We start from the raw sequence: 23,162 nt of genomic DNA on the forward strand, positions 1-23,162 counted from the left end.
CAGAAACATCTGATGACAATGTATCCAGGTGTATTCCTGCCACAGAGGGAGAAACACTGGATCCTTCTGTTCTGCTCATTTCAGCCACTACCCTGTGCTCAGAGGGGGGTCTGTAACTACTCTCCTCACCACGAACCCCAGGAGCCCCTTCCTTCAGAAAACCCCAGAGGTAGTGATCATCCCAGCCACTGGGTGGAACTACAGCTTCCTTGGGGAATTCTGGTCCATTATCAGACCTGCTGAACTGGAATGTGGTGCAGTCATGACTTTATCACAAACCCAGGGAGCCCCATGGCATTCCCTTGAATCCATACATACCCCTGCCTGTCCCTGGTGTGTAGAGACTCCAGTTCCCCCATGACAGCAAAACTCACCCCAGCCAGCGCCCTCACTTCTCCTGACTCATTCTAGGAGTTGCTGAAAGGAGACCAGGTACACTAGGTGCCCCCATAGCCCTGCAGGTAGTGTTCCCTGAGGCATCACCCAACCGCAGGACACACTCATGTAGCAGGACACAGACTCTATTTTTTTTCCTTTAAAGATTTTCTTTTTCATGAGACACACAGAGAAAGAGTCAGAGACATAGGCAGGGGAGAAGAAGGCTCCTAGCGGGGAGCCCAACGCGGAACTTGATCCCAGGCCCCCAGAATCACGACCTGAGACAAAGGTAGATGCTCAGTTACTGGGTCACCCAGGCACCTGACAGAAACTATTCCTGAACCATTCTTTGCCACATCACTACTGGCTAAAAACTGAATGAAGCTCAGGTGACCAGAGCAGGACAATTAAGTCCCATGTCACAGGGGCCCAATAGAGCCTAAGGAGATAAGCAGAGGAAGTGAGACTTTCCATGGAGTCTGGACCCCCACCCTGTGAATCTCAGTGAGGACAGTCTCCAGAGGAGGCGGGCTCCCCAAGATGCAGATGCAAGTGGAGCATTCTGGAGGGGTGCCGTACATCAGTAGGTGGAACAGCTCTGGGGAAGCCTGTGTCCTGGTCCATCAAGAAGCACAATCGGAGCAGCTTCATCCTGTTCCCCAGCTGCTCCCAACACAGGTGACAGGACCCCAGGGAGACACAGTGTGAGGCACCAGGGCCCAGCGGTCCTTCCCAACAGACTCCATGGGGTCAGGGCCCTGTCATCACCTTTGTCCACATGGCCACCTCCCTCAGGCTGGACAGTCACTTCTGGCTGAGCCTCCCTGTCTCCCTCAGGCTCTCCCCTCTTCTCACTTTCAGGCCCTTTGCTCTCCTCACCTGACACTGACCTTCCCTTGTCTTCGTCATCCTGGGTGGGCCCAGGATCCCCTGCTCTGGGGATGAGCTTAGCCCTTGAACATGCCTCTTTGAGCAGCAAAGCCAAACCTGTCCACCAAATCGTCCTACAGATATGAGTAAACGTCGAAGCCCAATTCTGAAGACATAACACAGGGACACAGCTCCACTGAGGAAGAGCAGACTATGGGCCTGGAGTAGTAGGACTATGGCCTTGACTCTTAGCAGGGCAGTGGGAGCACCCAAATATGACGCAAGTGACCGAAGGATGGGCAGTGGGACACAAAACTTCCTCTGTGGTCTAGCTCTCACTCTTGGCTGCCCTCTGAGCAGCTGCAGGTCAAGCATCAGGATCAAGTGTCCTCCCTAGTCCTCGCCCCACCCCTGAAAGGGAGGAGACTCTAACAAGTTCTCTGTCCTCTCCTGTATGTTCACATCTCTGAACAGGGAGGAGGACTAAACCTTTCCTGCAAAGCTGGTGCTTATTTTGTGTGTAGAATCTATATCAACTTTTACAGAAGGCAATAAGATTTAGGAAGTCATACATCATGTGGGCCCAGAGGTCATCACATGTCACTCAGGATGGGGAACAGTGGTCTCAGACAGCACAGTGGCAGTAATCCTTCTTCTCCTGGATATAGGTGGCCTGGATGAGCTCCAGGGGCTGTGTCACATCTGGGTCTTGGGTGAGGGGTTCCCACATCATGAAGGGCTGCCTGGGGCATCCTGAGGGGGAAACACCCATCGCCCCAGGGCCTTCTCTCCTCGGGCTTTACAGAAACTGTGGAGGAAGTTCAGACACCGTCTGGGGGCCCACCTGGGGACTTCCTCACACACCTCTCTCCTCCCAGTGCCCAGGTCCCATCACCTGCACCAGGAAGCCCTGACCCTTAGTTCAGGTCTGACCACATGGACTCACACCCATGACCGAGTGACCCTGATTGGTTGCCACGCTTGCATTCAGGGGACTTCTGTCCTTCTGAGGGGAAAGCCCTCTTTCAAGACTTGAATGAAACTTTTACATAAATGAAATTTATCTCCATTATTCTTTGAAATGTTGTTTTGAAATTGAGTTGTACAACAATTTCTTAGGTTCAAAGGACAAATGAGAAGTGTATTAAGAAGGAAAACCAGAAGCTTCCCCGATTTCCACCCTGGCTTCTATCAGAGGGATACCTTCCTATCTGGGAGAGAAAATCATTTTCCCTACTCACAAAAGCATAGCAACCTCCAATGGAATACTTCCTCTTCAAATTTCTTATTGCCCTGATGAACTAGAAAGCTCTTCACTGGGGATCTCTATGGCCTATATAATCATTCCAGGAATTTTCAGGTTAAAGGATGGTGGAAAGGGTCCTCTAGAGATTGATAATCTGGGGATACTCCCCATAGAATTTCTCCAGAAATGAACAGTGACTGGGTGGCACCTCCCTGGTCCTGAGGTGGGCCCCTGACCACAACACAACGCCCTCCACAGACAGCTGACAGAGTGAGAGGAAGAGTTTCAGGACCTGGAACATTCTGGTTGAGGTTGTCCCACCTCCCCTGTCAGTCTGGGTAGCCTTCCTCACCTGGTGCAGGGACTGCTGCTGCCTTGCACCTACCATTTCCTGCTCTTCTCTCTCTCTCTGTCTCTCTGTCTCTCTCTCCCTCTCTCCCTCTTTCTCCAAGGACTTAAGATAGGATTCCTCTCCCAGGTAATTCTACCAAACATTTAAAGACCAATTAATACTTATCCTTCTGAAGCTGTTTTAAAAAATGGACACAGAAGGAAAATTACCAAACACTTTTAATGAGGGCAGTATTACCTTAATCTGAAATCTAAACTAAGACGTCACCAAAAAGTAAAAATAAAGACCAATATCGCTGGTGAACAGGGATGCCACATTTCTCACCAAAAAATTTCTCACTAGCCAATAGGATCCAGAGTACATTAAAAGGATTAATCACATGAGAAAGTGGGCTTTATTCCTGGGCTGTAAGGGTAGTTCAACATCCACAAATCAATCAACGTGATACAGCACATTAATTAAAGGAAGGATAAGAACTATATCATCCTCTCAATTACTACAAAAAAAAGCACTTGACAAAATATAGCATTCTTTTTTGATTAAAACTCTCCACAGTGTAGGGATAGAGGGAACATACCTCAATATCATGAAAGCCATATAGAAAAAGCCTACAACGTGTATCATTCTCAATGGGGAAAAACAGAGAGCTTGTCCCCAAAGTCAGGAACATGACAGGGATGTCCATTCCCACCACTGTTGTTAAGCAGAGTCCTAGAAGTCTTTCCCCAGCAATCAGACAACAAAAAGAAACAAAAGACCTCCAAGGTGGCAAGGAGAAGTCAAACTCGCACCCTTCATAGAGGAAGACTCCACCCCAAAATTGCTAGAACTCATGTAGGAGTTCAGCAAAGTGACAGGATATGAAATCAATGCACACAAATCAGTGGCATTTCTATACACTAACCATGAGACAGAAAAAAGAGAAATTAAGAATTGATCCCATTTCCAAGTGCACAAAAAAACATAACATTCCTAAGAATAAATCTAACTAATGAGGTAAAGGACTACTCTGAAAACTGTAGAATGCTTATGAAAGAAATTGAGGTAGACACAAATAAATGGTAAAACAGACCATGCTTGTGGATTGAAAGAACAAATAATGTTACAATGCCTATGGTACCCAGAAAAATCTACACATTCAATGCAATACCTACTAAAATACTATCAACACTTTCACAGAGCTGGAACAAATAATCGTAAAATTTGCATGGAAACAAAAAGACCCAGAGTAGACAAAGGTTGTTGAAAAAGAAAACCAAAGCTCTTGGCATTACAATTCTGGACTTGAAAGTGTACTACAAAGCTTTAATCATCGAGATAGTGTGGTCCTGGCACAAAAAAAGACACATAGATTAATGGAACAGAAAAAAGAAGCCACAAGTGAATCCTCAACTTCAGGGCCAACTAATCTTCAAAAAGCAGCAAAGAATATCCAAAGGAAAATAGACAGTCTCTTCAACAGATGGCATTAGGAAAATTGGACAAACACATGAAGAAGAATGAAATTGGACCTTTCTCTTACACCATACACAAAATAGACTCAAAATGGATGTAAGACAGGAATCCATCGAAATCCTAAGTGAGAACACAGCAAGCAACCTCTTCAAACTCAGTCACAGTAACCTCTTGACTACACACATCTGCAAAGGAAGGGAAACAAAGGCAAAAATGAACTACTGAGACTTTGTCAAGATAATAAAGCTCCTGCATGGCAAAGGAAGTAGTCAACAAAACCAAGACACCCGACAGAATGGAAAACGGTATTTATTGGCAAATGTCTTATCAGATAAAGGGCTAGTATCCAAGATCTATAAAGAACTTATCAGACTCAACACCCAAAGAGAAAATAATACCATCAAGAAATGGGCAGAAGACATGAACTGATATTTCTCGAAAGAAGACATACAAATGGCTCACAGATACCTGAAAAGATGTTCAACCGTCCTCAGCATCAGGGAAATACAAATCAAAACTACAATGAGATACCACCTCACACTGCTCAGAATGGCTAAAATTAACAAGTCATGAAATGATAGATGTGGTGAGGAAGGAGAGAAACGGGAACTCACTTACACTGTTGGTGAGAATGCAAGGAGTACAGCCACTCTGGAAAACAGTAGGGATGTTCCTCAAAAAGTGAAGAATAGAACTACCCTATGACCCACCAAGTGCACTCCTATGCATTTACCCCAAATATACAATGCAGTGATCCCAAGAGGCACATGCACCCAATGTTTATAGCAGCAATGTCCACAAAACCCAAAATATGGAAAGAGCTCAGATGTCTATCGATAGCTCAATGGACAAAGAAGATGAGGTATATATATATATGGTTTATATGTATATGAAACCCATATATGCTTTATATATATATATGTTATATATATATAAAATACATGTGATATATATATATGTATATGTATATATAACAAAATATGACTCAGCCATCCAAAAACTAAAGTCTTGCCATTTCCAACAACATGGATGCAATATAAGTCAATCAGAGAAGACAATTATCAGAGGTTTTCCTCATAAGTAGAATTTAAGAAAGAAAACAGAGCAGCCTATGGGAAGGGAGGGGAAAATACAACAAAACAAAATCAGAGAGGGGGAAAAACCATAAGAGACACGTAATCATAGGAAACAAACTGACAATTGCTAGAGAAGGAGGTGGCTGGCAGATGAGGTAACCAAGTGATGGGCATTATAGGGAAAATGAGCTCTGGGTGTGTTTGTTTTTTGTTTTCTGTTTTTTGTTTTTTGTTTTTGTTTTTCTGTAGCTTTATGCATTTATTTTTTTATTGGAGTTCAATTATATAGTATAACTCCCAGTGCTCATCCCGCCAAGTACCCCCCTCTCAGTGCCCATCACACAGTCACCCCAACCCCGCCACCTCCCCTTCCACTATCCCTTGTTCATTTCCCAGAGTTAGGTGTCTCTCATCTTTTGACACCCTCACTGATATTTTCACTCATTTTCTCTCCTTTCCCTTTATTCCCTGTCACAATTTCATATATTCACGGAATGAATGAGACCATATAATGTTTGTCCTTCTCCAATTGACTTATTTCACTCAGCATAATACCCTACGGTTCCATCCATGTCGAAGCAAATGGTGGGTATTTGTCATTTTTAATGGCTGAGTAATATTGCATTGTATACGTGGACCACAGCTTCTTTATCCATTCATCTTTCAATGGACACCGAGGCTCCTTCCACACTTTGGCTATTGTGGACATTGCTGCTATAAACATCGGGGTTTCACTGCATCTGTATATTTGGGGTAAATCCCCAGCAGTGCAACTGATGGGTCTTAGGCACATCTATTTTTAACTCTTTGAAGAGACTCCACACAGTTTTCCAGAGTGGCTGCACCAGTTCCCATTCCCACCAACAGTGCAAGAGGGTTCCTCTTTCTCCACATCCTCTCCAACATTTGTGGTTTCCTGCCTTGTTAATTTTCCCCATTCTCACTGGAGTGAGGTGGTATCTCATTGTGGTTTTGATTTGTATTTCCCTGATGGCAAGTGATGCAGAGCATTTTCTCATGTGCTTCTTGGCCATGTCTATGACTTCCTCTGTGAGATTTCTGTTCATGTCTTTTGCCCACTTAATGATTGGATGGTTTGGTTCTTTGCTGCTGAGATTAATAAGTTTTTTATACATCTCGGATACGAGCCCTTTATCTCATAGGTCATTTATAACTATCTTCTCCCATTCTGTAGGTTGTCTTTTAGTTTTGGTGACCATTTCTTTTGCTGCACAGAGGTTTCTTATCATGATGAAGTCCCAATAACTCATTTTTGTTTTTGTTTCTCTTGGCTTCATGGATATATCTTGCAAGAAGTTACTGTGGCCAGTTCAAAAAGGGTGTTGCCTGTGTTCTCCTCTAGGATTTTGATGGAATCTTGTCTCACATTTAGATCTTTCATCCATTTTGAGTTTATCTTTGTGTATGGTGCAAGAGAGCGGTCTAGTTTCATTCTTCTACATAAGAATGTCCCATTTTCCCAGCACCATTTATTGAAGAGGCTGTCTTTTTTCCAGTGGATAGTCTTTCCTCCTTTATCGAATATTAATTGACCATGAAGTTGAGGGTCCACTTCTGGATTCTCTATTCTATTCCATTGATCTATGGGTCTGTGTTTGTGCCACTACCACACTGTCTTGATGGCCACGGTTGTGTAGTACAACCTGAAATCTGGCCTTGTTATGCCCCCAGCTATGGTTTTCTTTCTTGATATTCCCCTGGCTATTCGGGATCTTTCCTGATTCCCTACAAATCTTAAGATGATCTGTTCCAACTCTCTGAAGAAAGTCCGTGATATTTTGATAGGGAATGCATTAAGTGTGCAAATTGCCCTAGGTAACATAGACATTTTCACAATATTAATTCCTCCAATCCATGAGCATGGAATATTGTTCCATCTCCTTGGGTCTTCCTCAATTTCTTTCTTTCCTACCTCAATTTCTTTCAGAAGTATTCTATAGTTTTTAAGGTATCGATTCTTTACTACTTTGGTTAGGTTTATTCCTAGGTATCTTATGCTTTTGGGTGCAATTGTAAATGGGATTGATTCCTTAATTTCTCTTTCATCAGTCTCACTGTTAGTGTATAGAAATGCCACTGACGTATGCGCATTGATTTTTGTATCCTGCCACACTGACAAATTGCTGTATGAGTTCTACCAGAGTTGGGGTAGAGTGTTTTGGGTTTCTATGTACAGTCTCATGTCATCTGTGAAGACGGAGAGTTTGCCTTCTTCTTTGCAAATTTGAATGCCTTTCATTTCTTTTTGTTGCCTGATTTCTGAGGCTAGCACTTCTAGTACTATGTTGAATAGCAGTGGTGAGAGTGGGCATCCCTGTCGTGTTCCTGATCTTAGGGAAAGGCTCCTAGTGTTTCCACATTGAGAATGATATTGGCTGTGGGCTTTTCATAGATGGCTTTTAAGATGCTGAGAAATGTTCCCTCTATCCCTACACTCTGAAGAGTTTTGATCAGGAATGGATGCTGTATTTTGTCAAATGCTTTCTCTGCATCTATAGAGAGGATCTATGGTTCTTGTTTTTTCTCTTGCTGATATGATCAGTCACATTGATTGTTTTAGGAGTGTTGAACCAGCCTTGCGTCCCAGGGATAAGTCCAACTTGGTCATGGTGAAAATCTCCTTAATGTACTGTTGGATCCTATTGGCTAGTATCTTGTTGAGAATTTTTTCATCCTTGTTCATCAGGGATATTGGTCTGTAATTCTCCTTTTTGGTGGGGTCTTTGTCTGGTTTTGGAATTAACGTAATGCTGGCCTCATAGAATGAGTTTGGAAGTACTCCATCTCTTACTATCATTCCGATCAGCTTTAGTGGAAGAGGTATCATGTCTTCTTTAAAAGTTTCATAGAATTCCCCTGGGAAGCCATCTGGCCCTGGACTTTGTGTCTTGGGAGGTTTTTGATGACTGCTTCAATTTCCTCCCTGGTTATCAGCCTATTCAAGTTTTCTATTTCTTCCTGTTCCAGTTTTGGTAGTTTGTGGTTTGCCAGAAATGCGTTTATTTCTTCTGGATTGCCTAATCTATTGGCGTAGAGCTACTCTTAATAAGTTTTTAAATAAATTTATTTTTTATTGGTGTTCAATTTTCCAACATATGCAATAACACCCAGTGCTCATCCCATCAAGTGCCCCCCTCAGTGCCCGCCACCAACACCCCCACCCCAGACCATCTCCCCTTCCACCACCCTTAGTTCGTTTCCTAGAGTTAGGAGTCCTTCATGTTCTGTCTCCATTTCTGGTATTTCCCACTCATTTTTTCTCCTTTCCCATTTATTCCTTTTCACTATTTTTTACATTCCCCAAATGAATGAGACCATACAAGGTTTTCTCTTCTCTGATTGACTTATTTCACTCAGCATAATACCCTCCAGTTCCACCCACATCGAGGCAAATGGTGGATATTTGTCATTTCTAATGGCTGAGTAATATTCCATTGTATACATACACCACATCTTTTTTTTATTTTTTTAATTTTTATTTATGAAAGTCACACAAAGAGAGAGAGAGAAACAGAGACACAGGCAGAGGGAGAAGCAGGCTCCATGCACTGGGAGCCCGATGTGGGATTCGATCCCGGGTCTCCAGGATCGCGCCCTGGGCCAAAGGCAGGCGCCAAACCGCTGCACCACCCAGAGATCCCTAAACCACATCTTCTTTATCCATTCATTTGTTGATGGACACCGAGGCTCCTTCCACAGTAGGCTACTGTGGACATTGCTGCTATAAACATTGGGGTGCAGGTGTCCCCGCGTTTCATTGCATCTGTATCTTTGGGGTAAATCCCAGGCAGTGCAATTGCTGAGTCGTAGGGCAGATCTATTTTTAACTATTTGAGGAACCTCCACACAGTTTTCCAGAGTTTCTGCACCAGTTCACATTCCCACCAACAATACAGGAGTGTTCCCCTTTCTCCACATCCTCTCCAACATTTGTGGTTTCCTCCTTTGTTAATTTTCCCCATTCTCACTGGTGTAAGGTGGTATCTCATTCTGGTTTTGATTTGTATTTCCCTGATGGCCAGTGATGCTGAGCATTTTCTCATGTGCTTGTTTGCCATGTCTAAGTCTTCCTCTGTGAGATTTCTGTTCATGTCTTTTGCCTATTTCATGATTGGATTGTTTGTTTCTTTGGTGTTGAGTTTCATAAGTTCTTTATAGATCTTGGAAACTAGCCCTTTATCTGATATGTCATTTGTAAATATCTTCTCCCATTCTGTAGGTTGTCTTTGAGTTTTGTTGACTGTATCCTTTGCTGTGCAAAAAGTATCTTAACTTGTTGAAGTCCCAATAGTTCATTTTTCCTTTTGTTTCTTTTGCATTCGTGGATGTATCTTGCAAGAAGTTACTGTGGCCGAGTTCAAAAAGGGTGTTGCCTGTGTTCTCCTCTAGGATTTTGATGGAATCTTGTCTCACATTTAGATCTTTCATCCATTTTGAGTTTATCTTTGTGTATGCTGCAAGAGTTAGAAAACCCAAAATATTCCCCCCCAAGATTGCTAAAACTCATACAGCAATTTGGCCGTGTGGCAGGATACACAATCAATGCCCAGAAGTCAGTGGCACTTCTATACACTGAGACTGAAGAAAGAGAAATTGTGGAGTTAATCCCATTTACAATTGCACCCAAAAGCATAAGATACTAGGAATAAACCTAACCAAAGATGTAAAGGATCTATACCCTAAAAACTATAGTACACTTCTGAAAGAAATTGAGGAAGACTCAAAGAGATGGAAAAATATTCCATGCTCATGGATTAGAAGAATTAATATTGTGAAAATGTCAATGTTACCCAGGGCAATATACACATTTAATGCAAAATACCATGGACTTTCTTCAGAGAGTTAGAGCAAATTATTTTAAGATTTGTGTGCAAACAGAAAAGACCCCAAATAGCCAGGGGAATTTTAAAAAAGAAAACCATAGCTGGGGGCATGACAATGCCATATTTTAGGTTGTACTACAAAGCTGTGGTCATCAAGATCTTGTGGTACTGTCACAAAAACAGACACATAGATCAATGGAACAGAATAGAGAACCCAGAAGTGGACCCTCAACTTTATGGTCAACTAATATTCGATAATGGAGGAAAGACTATCCACTGGAAGAAAGACAGTCTCTTCAATAAATGGTGTGGGAAAATTGGACATCCACATGCAGAAAGCAGATCAGAGGAGTGGATGTAATAGTTTGCTAGAGCTGAGACGACATACCATCAAAAGCTGTGGGCAGGGGGCAGCTGAAAATGGAAACACGATTTCCCACAGTTTGGAGGTCAGCTTTCTGAGATATAGATGCCAATAGATTTGTGACTGTTTCGTAGGCTGTGAAGGAGAATCTGTGTCATGACTCTCTTCTATCTCCTGCTCCTTTTCTGGCAATGTGTGGCATTCCTTGGGATGTAGTTTCCTTCCCTATCTTCATATGGTGTTTTTCCTTCACAGGGTCTGTCTCCAAATTTGTGTTTTTATAAGCACACCAGAGTAAATGGATTATGGGCCACTGACTCCATAGCAATCTTATTTAATTTAACTGATTACATCTGCCATGATGCTCTACTATAAGAAGGTCCCAGTGGAGACAAAGTGGAGTTGGGTTTTAAACATCTGAATCTGGGAGCTGGGGGACATAATTTAAGTGTCTCTGCCATGTTTGGTCTCTACCTCCCCATGGGGATTCTGCAGGTGAATGGGTACCACAGAGTTCTCAGGGCTCAGGTGGGACATAACTGACAGCCCCAGAGAAACCCTCACCATCTCCTAAATGGCCCATGCCTCAACGTTGACATCCAGGCCCATCCCTGCTCTCTGAATTCACCACAGTGAGAGAATGACTGACATGTCCAGTGTGGCCTCCACATTCTCCCAGTCAGATTATGAGTGAGAAAAGGATCTCCTAATCATTGTAGGTGGGGTCCAGTTCCAGCTGCCTTGGTGATGGAGTCCCCACAGAACATGAAGCTGATCTGCTTCTCCTCCATCTGAAGGTCTAGATCCTCCTGAGCCCACCTCAGCTCTGCTGCGGACATGGCATGTCTAGAGCCTGTTTAAGGCCCCTAGTGCTTCTCTGGCCCCCTGAGGGGGTCAGTGAGAGGTATCCTTGTCTGTCTGTCCCAGGGTCTCTTCCCTCAGTTCCAAAAACCCCAGCCTGTGGCCCATCAGCCCTCCCCTGTCCACCCAGCCTCCATGCTGCCCTCTGTGGTCAAATCAGAGGATGCACACTGATTGTCAACCCCTGGGATTTAGGGTGGCAGTTTCAACACAACTATGTTCTCCTTCCTAGAACTAGGAGCTTACAAGTAGGGCCAACTCCAGTGAGACAACCAGGATAAGAAGACACATATGGCACAGTGTGGACTACTATAAATAGTTCTGCTCTAACTCTGCTGGGACACCCATGTTGTCTTTGTCTCTTATAGAGAACCAGGACAATGTCCCTGTTCCAAAGACCCAGCAAGCAGGGCAGCAGCCTGAGAGGATATGCTTCCTATGACCTATGAGAAAGGCAAGTGCCTCTCATGGCCTCTGGTGTAGTATATGTGTTTCTGTTTTTTTTAAGTAATAAATTTATTTTTTATTGTTGTTCAATTTGCCAACATACAGAATAACACCCAGTGCTCATCCCGTCAAGTGCCCCCCTCAGTGCCCGCCACCCAGTCACCCCCACCGCTCACCCTCCTCCCCTTCCACCACCCCTAGTTTATCTCCCAGAGTTAGGAATTTTCATGTTCTGTCTCCCTTTCTGATATTTCCTACCCATTTCTTCTCCCTTCCCTTCTATTCCCTTTCACTATTATTTATATTCCCCAAATGATTGAGACCATACAATGTTTGCCCTTCTCTGATTGACTTATTTCACTCAGCATAATACCCTCCAGTTCCATCGCCATCGAGGCAAATGGTGGGTATTTGTCATTTCTAATGGCTGAGTAATATTCCATTGTATACATAAACCACATCTTCTTTATCCATTCATCTTTCGATGGACACCGAGCCTCCTTCCACAGTAGGCTACTGTGGACATTGCTGCTATAAACATTGGGGTGCAGGTGTCCCGGTGTTTCATTGCATCTGTATCTTTGGGGTAAATCCCAGGCAGTGCAATTGCTGAGTCGTAGGGCAGATCTATTTTTAACTATTTGAGGAACCTCCACACAGTTTTCCAGAGTTTCTTTTTTTTTTTTTTTAATTTTTTTTTTTAATTTTTATTTATTTATGATAGTCACAGAGAGAGAGAGAGAGAGAGGCAGAGACACAGGCAGAGGGAGAAGCAGGCTCCATGCACCAGGAGCCCGATGTGGGATTCGATCCCGGATCTCCAGGATCGCGCCCTGGGCCAAAGGCAGGCGCCAAACCGCTGCGCCACCCAGGGATCCCAGTTTTCCAGAGTTTCTGCACCAGTTCACATTCCTAGCAACAATACAAGAGTGTTCCCCTTTCTCCACATCCTCTCCAACATTTGTGGTTTCCTCCTTTGTTAATTTTCCCTTTTGTCACTAGTGTAAGGTGGTATCTCATTCTGGTTTTGATTTATTTCCCTGATGGCCAGTGATGCTGAGCATTTTCTCATGTGCTTGTTTGTCATGTCTAAGTCTTCCTCTGTGAGATTTCTGTTCATGTCTTTTGCCCATTTCATGATTGGTTTATTCGTTTCTTTGCTGTTGAGTTTCATAAGTTCTTTATAGATCTTGGAAACTAGCCCTTTATCTGATATGTCATTTGTAAATATCTTCTCCCATTCTGTAGGTTGTCTTTGAGTTTTGTTGACTGTATCCTTTGCTGTGCAAAAGCTTCTTTTTTTTGTTTTTGTTTTTTTTTAATTTATTTTTTATTGGTGTTCAATTTACCAACATACAGAATAACACCCAGTGTCCGTCACCCATTCACTCCCACCACCCGCCCTCCTCCCCTTCTACCACCCCTAGTTCGTTTCCGAGAGTTAACAGTCTTTACGTTCTGTCTCCCTTTCTGATATTTCCCACACATTTCTTCTCCCTTCCCTTATATTCCCTTTCATTATTATTTATATTCCCCAAATGAATGAGAACATATAATGTTTGTCCTTCTCCAATTAACTTATTTCACTCAGCATAATACCCTCCAGTTCCATCCACGTTGAAGCAAATGGTGGGTATTTGTCATTCCTAATTGCTGAGTAATATTCTACTGTATATATAGACCACATCTTTTTTATGCATTCATCTTTCAATGTTCACCGAGGCTCCTTCCACAGCTTGGCTATTGTGGACATTGCTGTTAGAAACATTGGGGTGCAGGTGTCCTGGCATTTCATTGCATCTGTATCTTTGGGGTAAATCCCCAGCAGTGCAATTGCTGGGGATGTCTGGAATATTATCCAGTAGTCATCTCCTACTGAATTCTGCTTAATTCATTGTCCTATGCTGTATGTTCCCTTTACATGTATTCTATTCCCACATTTTTTCTGCCCTAGAGCATGTATATTTGTGCATCTGTCTGCCTGCCTGACTTGATTCTCCAAGAGTCACAACAGGTAAAGTAAGGATACTGAGTCTGTCATTGTCTAGAAGTCATGGGTGAAAACCAGAATTCCTAACCTTTATCTACAGGATTGAAGTCCTCATTTCCCCAGAGGTGAGGCTTGTTCGAAACTGCAGATCCAGGAATTTGTTCTTCTGAAGAGAACTGGCACAGCAGGGACATGCCCCCTTCTTGTTTGCAGCCTGTATCTGGTGACCCCTGCATGCAGGTGGCAAAGAAGCAGGACCATTACCCACTATTCTGTACAACTCTGGAGAACACATCCAGCACCAGGGCTCCCAATGTTTCTACTGCAGCCCTGGCTGGGACAATTTAACACACCACTGTCCTTCTCTGCTCCTGCCTGCTTCTTCATCTTTTCTTTTACTCAGGCGTGTGTTTCCTGTAGATCTAGATTTCCTGCACAGTACTCTCTAAGTGAAAGTATGCTCTTGGGAATCTTCGCCTACCACAACTTTTTGTTTAGTTTTCTCTTCTTGTTTTCCTTTCATATTCTTTTCATTTCTTTTTTTATGAGTTATAAGGTATATACAGTAAAATCTATCCATTAGGCAAACAGTTGTGTGAGTTTTGAAAAAAGCACATAGCTGTGTAAGCACCTCTATAATCATGGTATATGACTGCTGAATCATTACCATAAATTCCCCAAGCCCCTTTGCTGTCAAAACCCAGGGCCCATCACATCATGTGCCCTCCTTCAAGCCATACCACATGCCCCATCGACCTCCCCTTCAGCAATAGAGTTTGTTTTCCAGATTTAAGAGACTCTTATGCTTTGCCTTCCACTCTGATTTTTCCCCACTCATACCCCTTCTTACCTTATGTTCCCTTGCATTTCTTATAGTTCCTCATTTGAGTGAAACATATGGTGATCATCTTTCTCTGATTGACTTATTTCACTGAGCCTCATACCCTCCATTTTTAACTGCATTTATGCGAATGGTGGGAATTCATCATTGCTGATGGCCACGTAATATTCCATTATATATATATATATATATTTATATTTATACTTATATTTATATATTTCCTAGATATTCTTTAACCATTCATCTGTCAATGGACATCTTGGCTCCTTCCAAAGTTTGGCTATTATGGACATTTGTGATAAGAACATTAAGATGCAGCTGTCCCTTCATTTCTCAATATCTGTCTGTTTGGTATATATACTCAGGAGTGTAATTGCCGGGTATCTCTAATCTTCTTGAGGAACCACAATATTGTTTTCCACAGTGAGTGGGCCGGGTCGCATTCCCACCAACAGTGAAGAGGGATCCCCTTTCTCCACATCTGTGCCAATATTTGGTGTTTCCTGTCTTGTTAATTTCACCAATTCTAACTGGTATAACGTGGTATCGCATTGTGCTTCTGATTTGTATTTCCCTGATGACAGGTGATGTGGGACATTGTTTTATGTGCCTTTTGTCTAGATGTAGGTCTTTTTGGAGAAAAAAAAACATCAGTTCATATCTTTTGCCCGTCACTTGACTGCATAGACATCATTCCACAGCAGCGCAGCATAGGGGGATGACAGGTGCAGGAGCTGACTGGAGTTCACATCTGTTTTGCCACAATCTTAGGGAATGTTGGTGGCGATGCCCAGCTACTTGAGCGCATCAGCCTTGTGCCCATCAATGTCTTTGGTTAAGAACTGGGGTGAGCACAGCACGCGTCCTATTGGAGGCTCCCATGGTGATGGCTGGGCAGGGCTGCCTCGTTGCAACACACCAGCATAACCTATCGTGTCCTCCCTTATGTTCTTCTTCACACCACTTCTTTCTTGATGTACTGTGTTAAGACAATATAATATGTAATACATATAATATGCAAAATCAATGTGAATCCACAGTTTATGATGTCAGTAAGGTTTCTGGTCAATAGGACATTATTAGAATACAAGGTTTGCGGGAGTAAGAGGTATGCAGACTTCTGATGGCACAGGTGTCACCATACCAACACCTGCTTTGTGCAAAATCAACTGTAATAGGCAGTTATTCCTGACCTGTTCCAAAACGTAGATGATGGTGGTAGACTTCCCAACTCATTTTATGTACCATGTGTCAATGATACCAATAGTCCACATCACTAGAAAACTTCAGATCAATAACTTTTATATACACCTATACAAACATCCTCAACAAAACACTATCCAATCAAATTCAGCAACCTATAGAAAGATTTCGACACCATTAGCAATTGGGATTTATTACAATACAAGGTATTTTATCAGAGGAAAAGCTATTAGTACAATATATCTTATCGATGGAATAAAATACAAAATCCATATGATTATTTCAACAGATGCAGAAAGAGGATTTGAGCAGTCCAATAGTCTCTCCTTAGAGATATTAATCTCTCCTTAGAGATAATAATCTCTCCTTAATCTCTCCAATAAAGAAGGCATGTGAGGCCTGTCCAGAGGAAGGACACCTATCAAAGTCCTGTAGTGAAAACAGGTTGGTGTTGGTGAAACACTGCATCTTTTTCCCTTAAGATCAGAAACATCAAAGACAAGCATGTCATGTACTGAAAGCTCTGTAAACCAGCCATGTATCTTCCTCTACCTCAGCTGTCACAGGCTTGTCCCCACTGGCTGTAGTAGTGCCAGACAGAGAATAGTAAATGCAGCAGGGGTTAGGGTTCTGGGTTCGGGCCTCTCACTCAAGCAACTCACCTGTGGCTTCCGGACTTCATGAAGGCTGATGTTCATCTTACTTCTGTTAGATGATGGCCAGCTGTGGTGAATGACCGAATTCCTGGCAGGATTGAGCAGATGGCACCCAGTCCACGCAGGCAGTCAGGTCACCTGGTGATTTAGTGGCTCATAAGGAATACAGAGTGTTACGTTCAGTAGCAACCCGAAGTGCTTGCCAGATGGAGCTTTCTGATGATACAGTTATAAAAAAGTTTAAAAAGTTAGTAAGTTGCGCATGTATTTCAGTTCTAGAAACACCTTCAGCAACTGACAGATCCCAAAATGCTCTACAAATGAGTTTGATACTGATTTGGTCTCACTGCTCATTGTGATAATGACACCCTCGTTCTCATTGGTAATAAATAGAACTGCGTGTCTTATAACAACGTGAAAATCTCATCCACTACAGATTTGCTACCGAATTCAGAGTACACAATCACTAGAAAATATATGTGTATTTACTGTAAACCTGTGTACACACACACACACACACACACATATGTACAAGCGCACACATTGTACCACAGTATACATGGGCACGTGTACACACAAGAATACTCATATATGTGTATGTGCATAAAATAAATATCAAAGGATGTGTGACAGGAGCTTGAGATCATGCAGGACACAAACAGGGGTGAGCCGCAGTCGCTGTGGCTGCAAATGGTCTACTGCTTCCATTGGAGGCACAGAGAGGTTCACACAGGGTCCTCTTGTGACTCACCTGTTCTGGAACATTCAGGGGGAGATTTGTAACACATCACGCCTGCCCCTCAAATTCTTAACATATGAGAAAACATCATCTTAGAACTCAACGAGTTTTGAATCACAGCCACTTGAGCTCCTCACTGTCACTATGTCGTCAGACCACCCAGACTGTGCTCCAAGGGACTGGCTCCAAACACACTTCAGGTCTGGTCCCTGATTCCCATCCTGACAGCAACCCCACTGTCACCCCAGCAGAGAGGCGCCTGCAGCCTCTGCCCACACACGACCTGCCTGTCATTATGTCTGATCTCACTGCTTTCTCTGCACATCCTCCAACACTACACGTGTTCATCTGTCATTATTTTATCCATTCATTGTCTTTTATTATCCTAATTAGTCAGAAAGTTTTGACACATGAAGCCGAATGTCCATGGACCAGGAATCAGGATGTGAGCAGTGGGTTCCACATCCCCATTTGGACCAAACGTTTTCCTGAACCTCCAGCAGCCCTCGTGGAGCGGCCACCAGGGGGCAACAGAGGTCACCTAGCAAAGCCACCTGCACAAGGGGAGGGCCTGGGCTTCAAGGATTCTGAAGAGGGAAATGGGTCACCCTCCCTCACCACTGAGACCTGAGGGAAAAAGTGTACGTTTTCTGCAGTATCACCCTGACGTGGATGTAAACTTCTGATTCAGTGTGTCTGTAGAATGTGATTTTGTCTCTAGCACAGGTCTAGGATTTTGTGCCTCCCCACCTCACCCCATCCCTGCTATGCTCAGCAATGGTCAAACCATTCACAAGCACTGAGTCTGTGTTTGGTACTGAGTGCAGCCTGGGAAAGCTGAGGCACAGCATCTAGGACCTGCCTCAGAAACTCTCCCTAAGGAAGGCCACTGACAGCTCCTAAAGGACTCCATAAGACTTTCTATGCACATGGCCAGCAGGACTACTGTTCACCCTTTGGCATGATGACACAACTACACTAATGGGAATGTGAGATGAATCGTCTGAGTCCTAAATACACAGCATCTGATGGCTTTGGGACATCACCCAGGATTGTCTGCACATTGACCCTTTTAAAATGCACTACACTGTACCCTGCTCTCTGCTTTGTGTAAGCAGCCAGTGGGCTAGGCCGGGGCATTTCAGTCTGGGACAAGCACAGGAATTGCACTCGTCCTGCTTCCTGCACCATGTGTTAGAGCGGTCTCACTTGGGCACGACTGGGCAGGGGAGGCAGCTGCCTAGGGACACTGGGATCCCTGGTCCTCACATTTCTCAGGTGACAGGGGCTGAAGGATAACGTGCAGGAGGGAAGTTCCTGGGCTGAGTCCTCTTCCATCAGCCTGGGGCAGCACAGCTGCATCAGGAGCAGCAGGACAGAGGCTGGGGCTGTCCAGGGGGAGCCTCCCAGGCACACAGGCCGGGGGGTCAGCAGGGCTCCAGGGCTCAGCCTTCCCAAGCAAGTTGGGATGATCCCTCCTAACTCCAAGGTTATAGGTACCTTGTTCTGAGGGTCAAACACACAATGACACCCAGGACACTGCTCAAAGTCCTGCCCCAGTGAATGTCTCACATGGAAATACAGCTCCCCCCAACGTCCACCAGAGCAACACAGAGCTGACATCCATGCTGGACACTCGAGAACATTCTGTACACTCTCCTTCTCCCTTTCCTTCTCATATCCAGGCAGACTCTCCCCAAGGCTGTAACTTCTTTGCTCAGGAGTCACTCAGGGGGTAGGAGCAGACCACTCAGAGCCCCTCATGGCTGGAATGAGCATCCACAGCCATCTGTGAGACTGTCTCCAGAGTCAGGTGGATTCTCACTAGGTGAGGCCACAGCTCCAGTCCCTGGCCGGTCCTTGGTTCAGTGACAAGATCCAGCTCCTGCAGGGACCCTGGCTATGGTGGCAAAGCTCATGTCATGTGGGAAGACAGACCCTGGGAACCCTAGCAAGACATGGATCTTGAGAGTAGTTTTTAATTCAGGGATGATTTCTCATGAAACTTGTATGATTGCATTGAATACTGATATATAAAGGAAAAAAAGAATGAATGAAAGAAATAAAGGAAAAAAGAAAAAGAAAGACTGAAAGATAAAGAATGAAAGACAAAGATGAAAGAGAAAGAAAGAATGAAAGAAGAAAAAGAAGAAAGAAAAGGAAAGAAAGAAAGAAGAAAGAAAAAGAAAGAAAGAAAGAAAGAAAGAAAGAAAGAAAGAAAGAAAGAAAGAATTATTGACAACAGCAATTGTTCATCTGTTGTAGGATTGGGAGTGTCACAGACATAAAATCACAGTGTGTCCCTAGATTAGAAGTTATGATGAATCTCCAAGAGCAGATGGTGATTTCACAAGTGAACTCCTGAAGACAAGATGATGCACAAACATTCTAATGAGAAAGTTCTATGTTCTATAGAATGGAAAGCACAGGACCACAGTGCCTCTGGGGGACACAGTGAGGACTTGATGTAGGACGAGGAGGGAACCAGTCCATGGACCTGCCCTGTATCAAGGGTTGTCTGTGACTCTCAGAAGGCCCAGCTCAGCCCCATGGCCAGGGTTCCTAAAGAACACAGAGGGAGTCCAGGACAGAAGCCCAGCATGCTGGTGTGGCGGGTTGTCATGTGGTCTGATCCCCAGGAGGTAAGTGGAATTCCAGACCTGAAGTCAAACACGACTGATCTGACCTGAGAGTTGGCGGGGGGGAGGGGATCTCAGGAGTCCCCTCTTCCTCCTCAGTCACAAGTTGTGACCTCACCACTGTTTTGTGAGCAGCAGCTCCAGAAATGGAGGACATTTGCATAACTACTAAGAATCACAGTCCCAAGGGCCTGGAAGGGAATAAAAGAGGCCAGGGTGGAACTCAGTGGTTCTGTGGATCTCAGGAGGCAGTGCTCTGGGCACACCCACCATAGCCTGGACCCATCTCCTGCTCCCCGTGCTCACTCTCTGCACAGGTGCTGACCCCGGGCCTGCCCACAAGCTCAGCCACCACAGGATGGAATTGGGTCTGACCTGAACCCTGACTTCAGACCAGCACAGGCTCAGTCTCGGCTCCCTGGGATGAGCCCTTGACCTCACACCAACCTTTCCTCTCCTGTCTTTTCAGGCTCCGTGGCCTCCAGTGTGCTGACTCAGCCTCCCTCAGTATCAGTGTCTCTGGGACAGACAGCAACCATCTCCTGCTCTGGAGAGAGTCTGAGTAAATATTATGCACAATGGTTCCAGCAGAAGGCAGGCCAAGTCCCTGTGTTGGTCATATATAAGGACACTGAGCGGCCCTCTGGGATCCCTGACCGATTCTCCGGCTCCAGTTCAGGGAACACACACACCCTGACCATCAGCGGGGCTCGGGCCGAGGACGAGGCTGACTATTACTGCAAGTCAGCAGTCAGTACTGATACTGCTCACAGTGACACAGGCCGATGGAGAAGTGAGACACAAACCCACAAACCCCTTCCCTGTCTCTGTCATCTACTCCTGCAGTCCGAAGGCCTGTGCACAGAACCTAAGCAGGTGTGTCCCAGGTCCCATATCTCAGGCCCCCAGGCCACCCCTCCTTACACCCTGGATGGGGGTTCTGCACAAGGTGTATTGGAGGATGATATGGACACACTTATTATAACTATATTTCATTCTGGCAGTAAGCACAGCAATTTTAGGATATATTAAGCGCCTGATATACAACATATTTTTCAAAGACCATATCTTTTAGAACCTTTGGAATGACAAACATATGTTCTGAGATGTAAAAATGCAGACATGATACGGACAGCAGATTACATGCTGCAAAAGAAGACATTAGTTACTTTCTGGTCTCGCTAATAGCAGTTGTTCATAATGAAGCACAGAGAGAAATAGCTACACAATGGAATAAAGCCTCAGTTCAAGGAGGACAACTTCACTCCCCCTAATGATGTGTCACTAGATGCAACGAAGCAGAGGAGGTGAGTGGGGGCGCTGATTGAAAATATATCTGAGGGATGCCTGGTGCCTCAGCAGTTGAGCAACTCCCTTTGGCTCAGGGCGTGATTCCGGGGTCCCAAAATCCAGTCCCACATCAGGCTTCTGACACGGACCCTGGTTCTCTCTCTGCCTATGTCTCTGTCTTCTCTCTGTGTCTCTCATGAATAAATAAATAAAATCTTTTAAAAATATGTCTGATGAATAAATAGCTAACAAGTTTTAAAATTTGGAGAAAGCCGTGAATAATATATCCAAGAAGCTTAATTAAGCTCGAACAGGGAACTTGAGAGACAGCACAGCACACCTCATCATGAAAGTGCCACACACCAGCAAGGCAGACACTCTTACAGACACAGAGGAGAGTCGTATTCCCTACAGAGGAACGAGCATCTGGAGGGAGCATATTTCTCATCACAAGCCACAGAAGCAAGAAAAACGTGAAGCAGTAACTTCAAAATACTAAAGAAAATACCTGTCCACCTTGATGTCTACCCAGTGAAAATCTCCTTGAAAAGTGAAATGAAATAAAGCATTTTCTGTTGCAAACATCACACACTTAAGCACCAGCAGACCCTCATTCCAAGGAATCCTCTAAAACAGAGGACATAAGAGTAGAGAGAAACTTACCTAGATGACTTTCAAATCATCCTGAAAACCTAGGAATTCGGCCTGAGATTGAAAGAGAGAACAGGGGATCCTTGGGTGGCTCAGTGGTTTAGCGCCTGCCTTTGGCCCATGGCGGGATCCTGGGGCCGTGGAATCGAGTCCTACATCGGGCTCCCGGCTTGAAACCTGCTCCTCTGCTGCCTGTGTCTCTGCCTCTCTCTCTCTGTGCCTCTCATGAATGAATAAATAAAATCTTAAAAAAAATAGAGAGAGAACAGCTGGAATGCTACATTGAGAAGAGTTTGTGCTTCTATCAAGGTAGGAAGACAGGGGGGAAAAAAGAAACAAAAGGCATCCAAGGGGGAGGGGCCCGGATGAGCCAGGCTGAGGCCACGGTGAGCGCCCACAGGTCAGGAGCTCCCCGCCCAGAGGAGCAGGAGCTGCACCAACCTTCCTGGATTGACAGGCGCTCGCAGGGAGTCAGAGCAGGATCCGAGGAGGGTGGGCTTGCCCTCAGGCTCCTGGGGGCACTGACAGAGCCCCTGCCCACAGGGAGAGCCCCACACCCCAGGCGGAGCTCCCTAAAGGGCTGCAGCGCACACCGCGGCCCGGGAGCAGCTCGGAGGGACTGGGGCAGAGGCTCCATGGAGGGGGCTGTGCAGCCGGGAGTATGATTCCAGCAGCACTGGCCCGGGAGCCCAGGGAGCCAGGGAAACAGCCCAGGATCCGGCCTCCTCCCGGGATAGGCGGGGCGGGAGGGCCCAGGACAGCGAGGACACCTGCTGCTGGGGGCCCCGAGCTGAGCAGGTCAGCAGCCCCGCTTGGGAGTATCCAGGCCCCTGCGGACTGGGAGCTGCGGTAGTTACTGCAGGATCTGACTCCAGGGCTGGAGAGCTGGACGCCGCCACTGCTGTTGTTCCTCCTGGTGTCTCCTTGTACCTGGGACTGAGCAGGGGCCTCATAGGATAAACGGCTCTCACTGAGCCCTGCACCGGGCAGGGTGCCGAGTACCTCCCCCAGGTGCTCACACCTGAGAATCAGCACAGCAGGCCCCTCCCCCAGAATACCAGCTAGACGGACAGGGGAAAAGCAAGTTATTGACCAAGCAGCACTGGAAAGTTACAAGGGAACTCGAGGGATTTACAGTATATAGAATCAGAGGATACTCCCCCTTGTTTTGGTTTTCTGTTTGCTTCCCCTGCCTTTTTTTTTCTCTCTTTTTTTCTTCTTCTTTTTTTTTTTCTTTTTTCTCTTCTCTCTTTTTCTCCT

The 23,162-nt window shown here is 44.9% G+C and overlaps 2 long non-coding RNA genes across 2 annotated transcripts in view; both read left to right on the top strand.

Annotated features, from left to right (window-relative positions):
• LOC140619637 (uncharacterized) overlaps positions 1-23,162 on the top strand; it is a 56,518-nt gene that overhangs the window by 12,340 nt on the left and 21,016 nt on the right. The gene's annotated exons all lie outside the window — the stretch shown is intronic.
• On the top strand, positions 20,138-20,521 carry LOC140619636 (uncharacterized). The gene is made up of 2 exons (XR_012019502.1): positions 20,138-20,278; positions 20,431-20,521. It is a non-coding gene; the product is annotated as an uncharacterized lncRNA (long non-coding RNA).

This window comes from Canis lupus, chromosome 27, assembly GCF_048164855.1.
Source record: "Canis lupus baileyi chromosome 27, mCanLup2.hap1, whole genome shotgun sequence".
Taxonomy (NCBI): domain Eukaryota; kingdom Metazoa; phylum Chordata; class Mammalia; order Carnivora; family Canidae; genus Canis; species Canis lupus.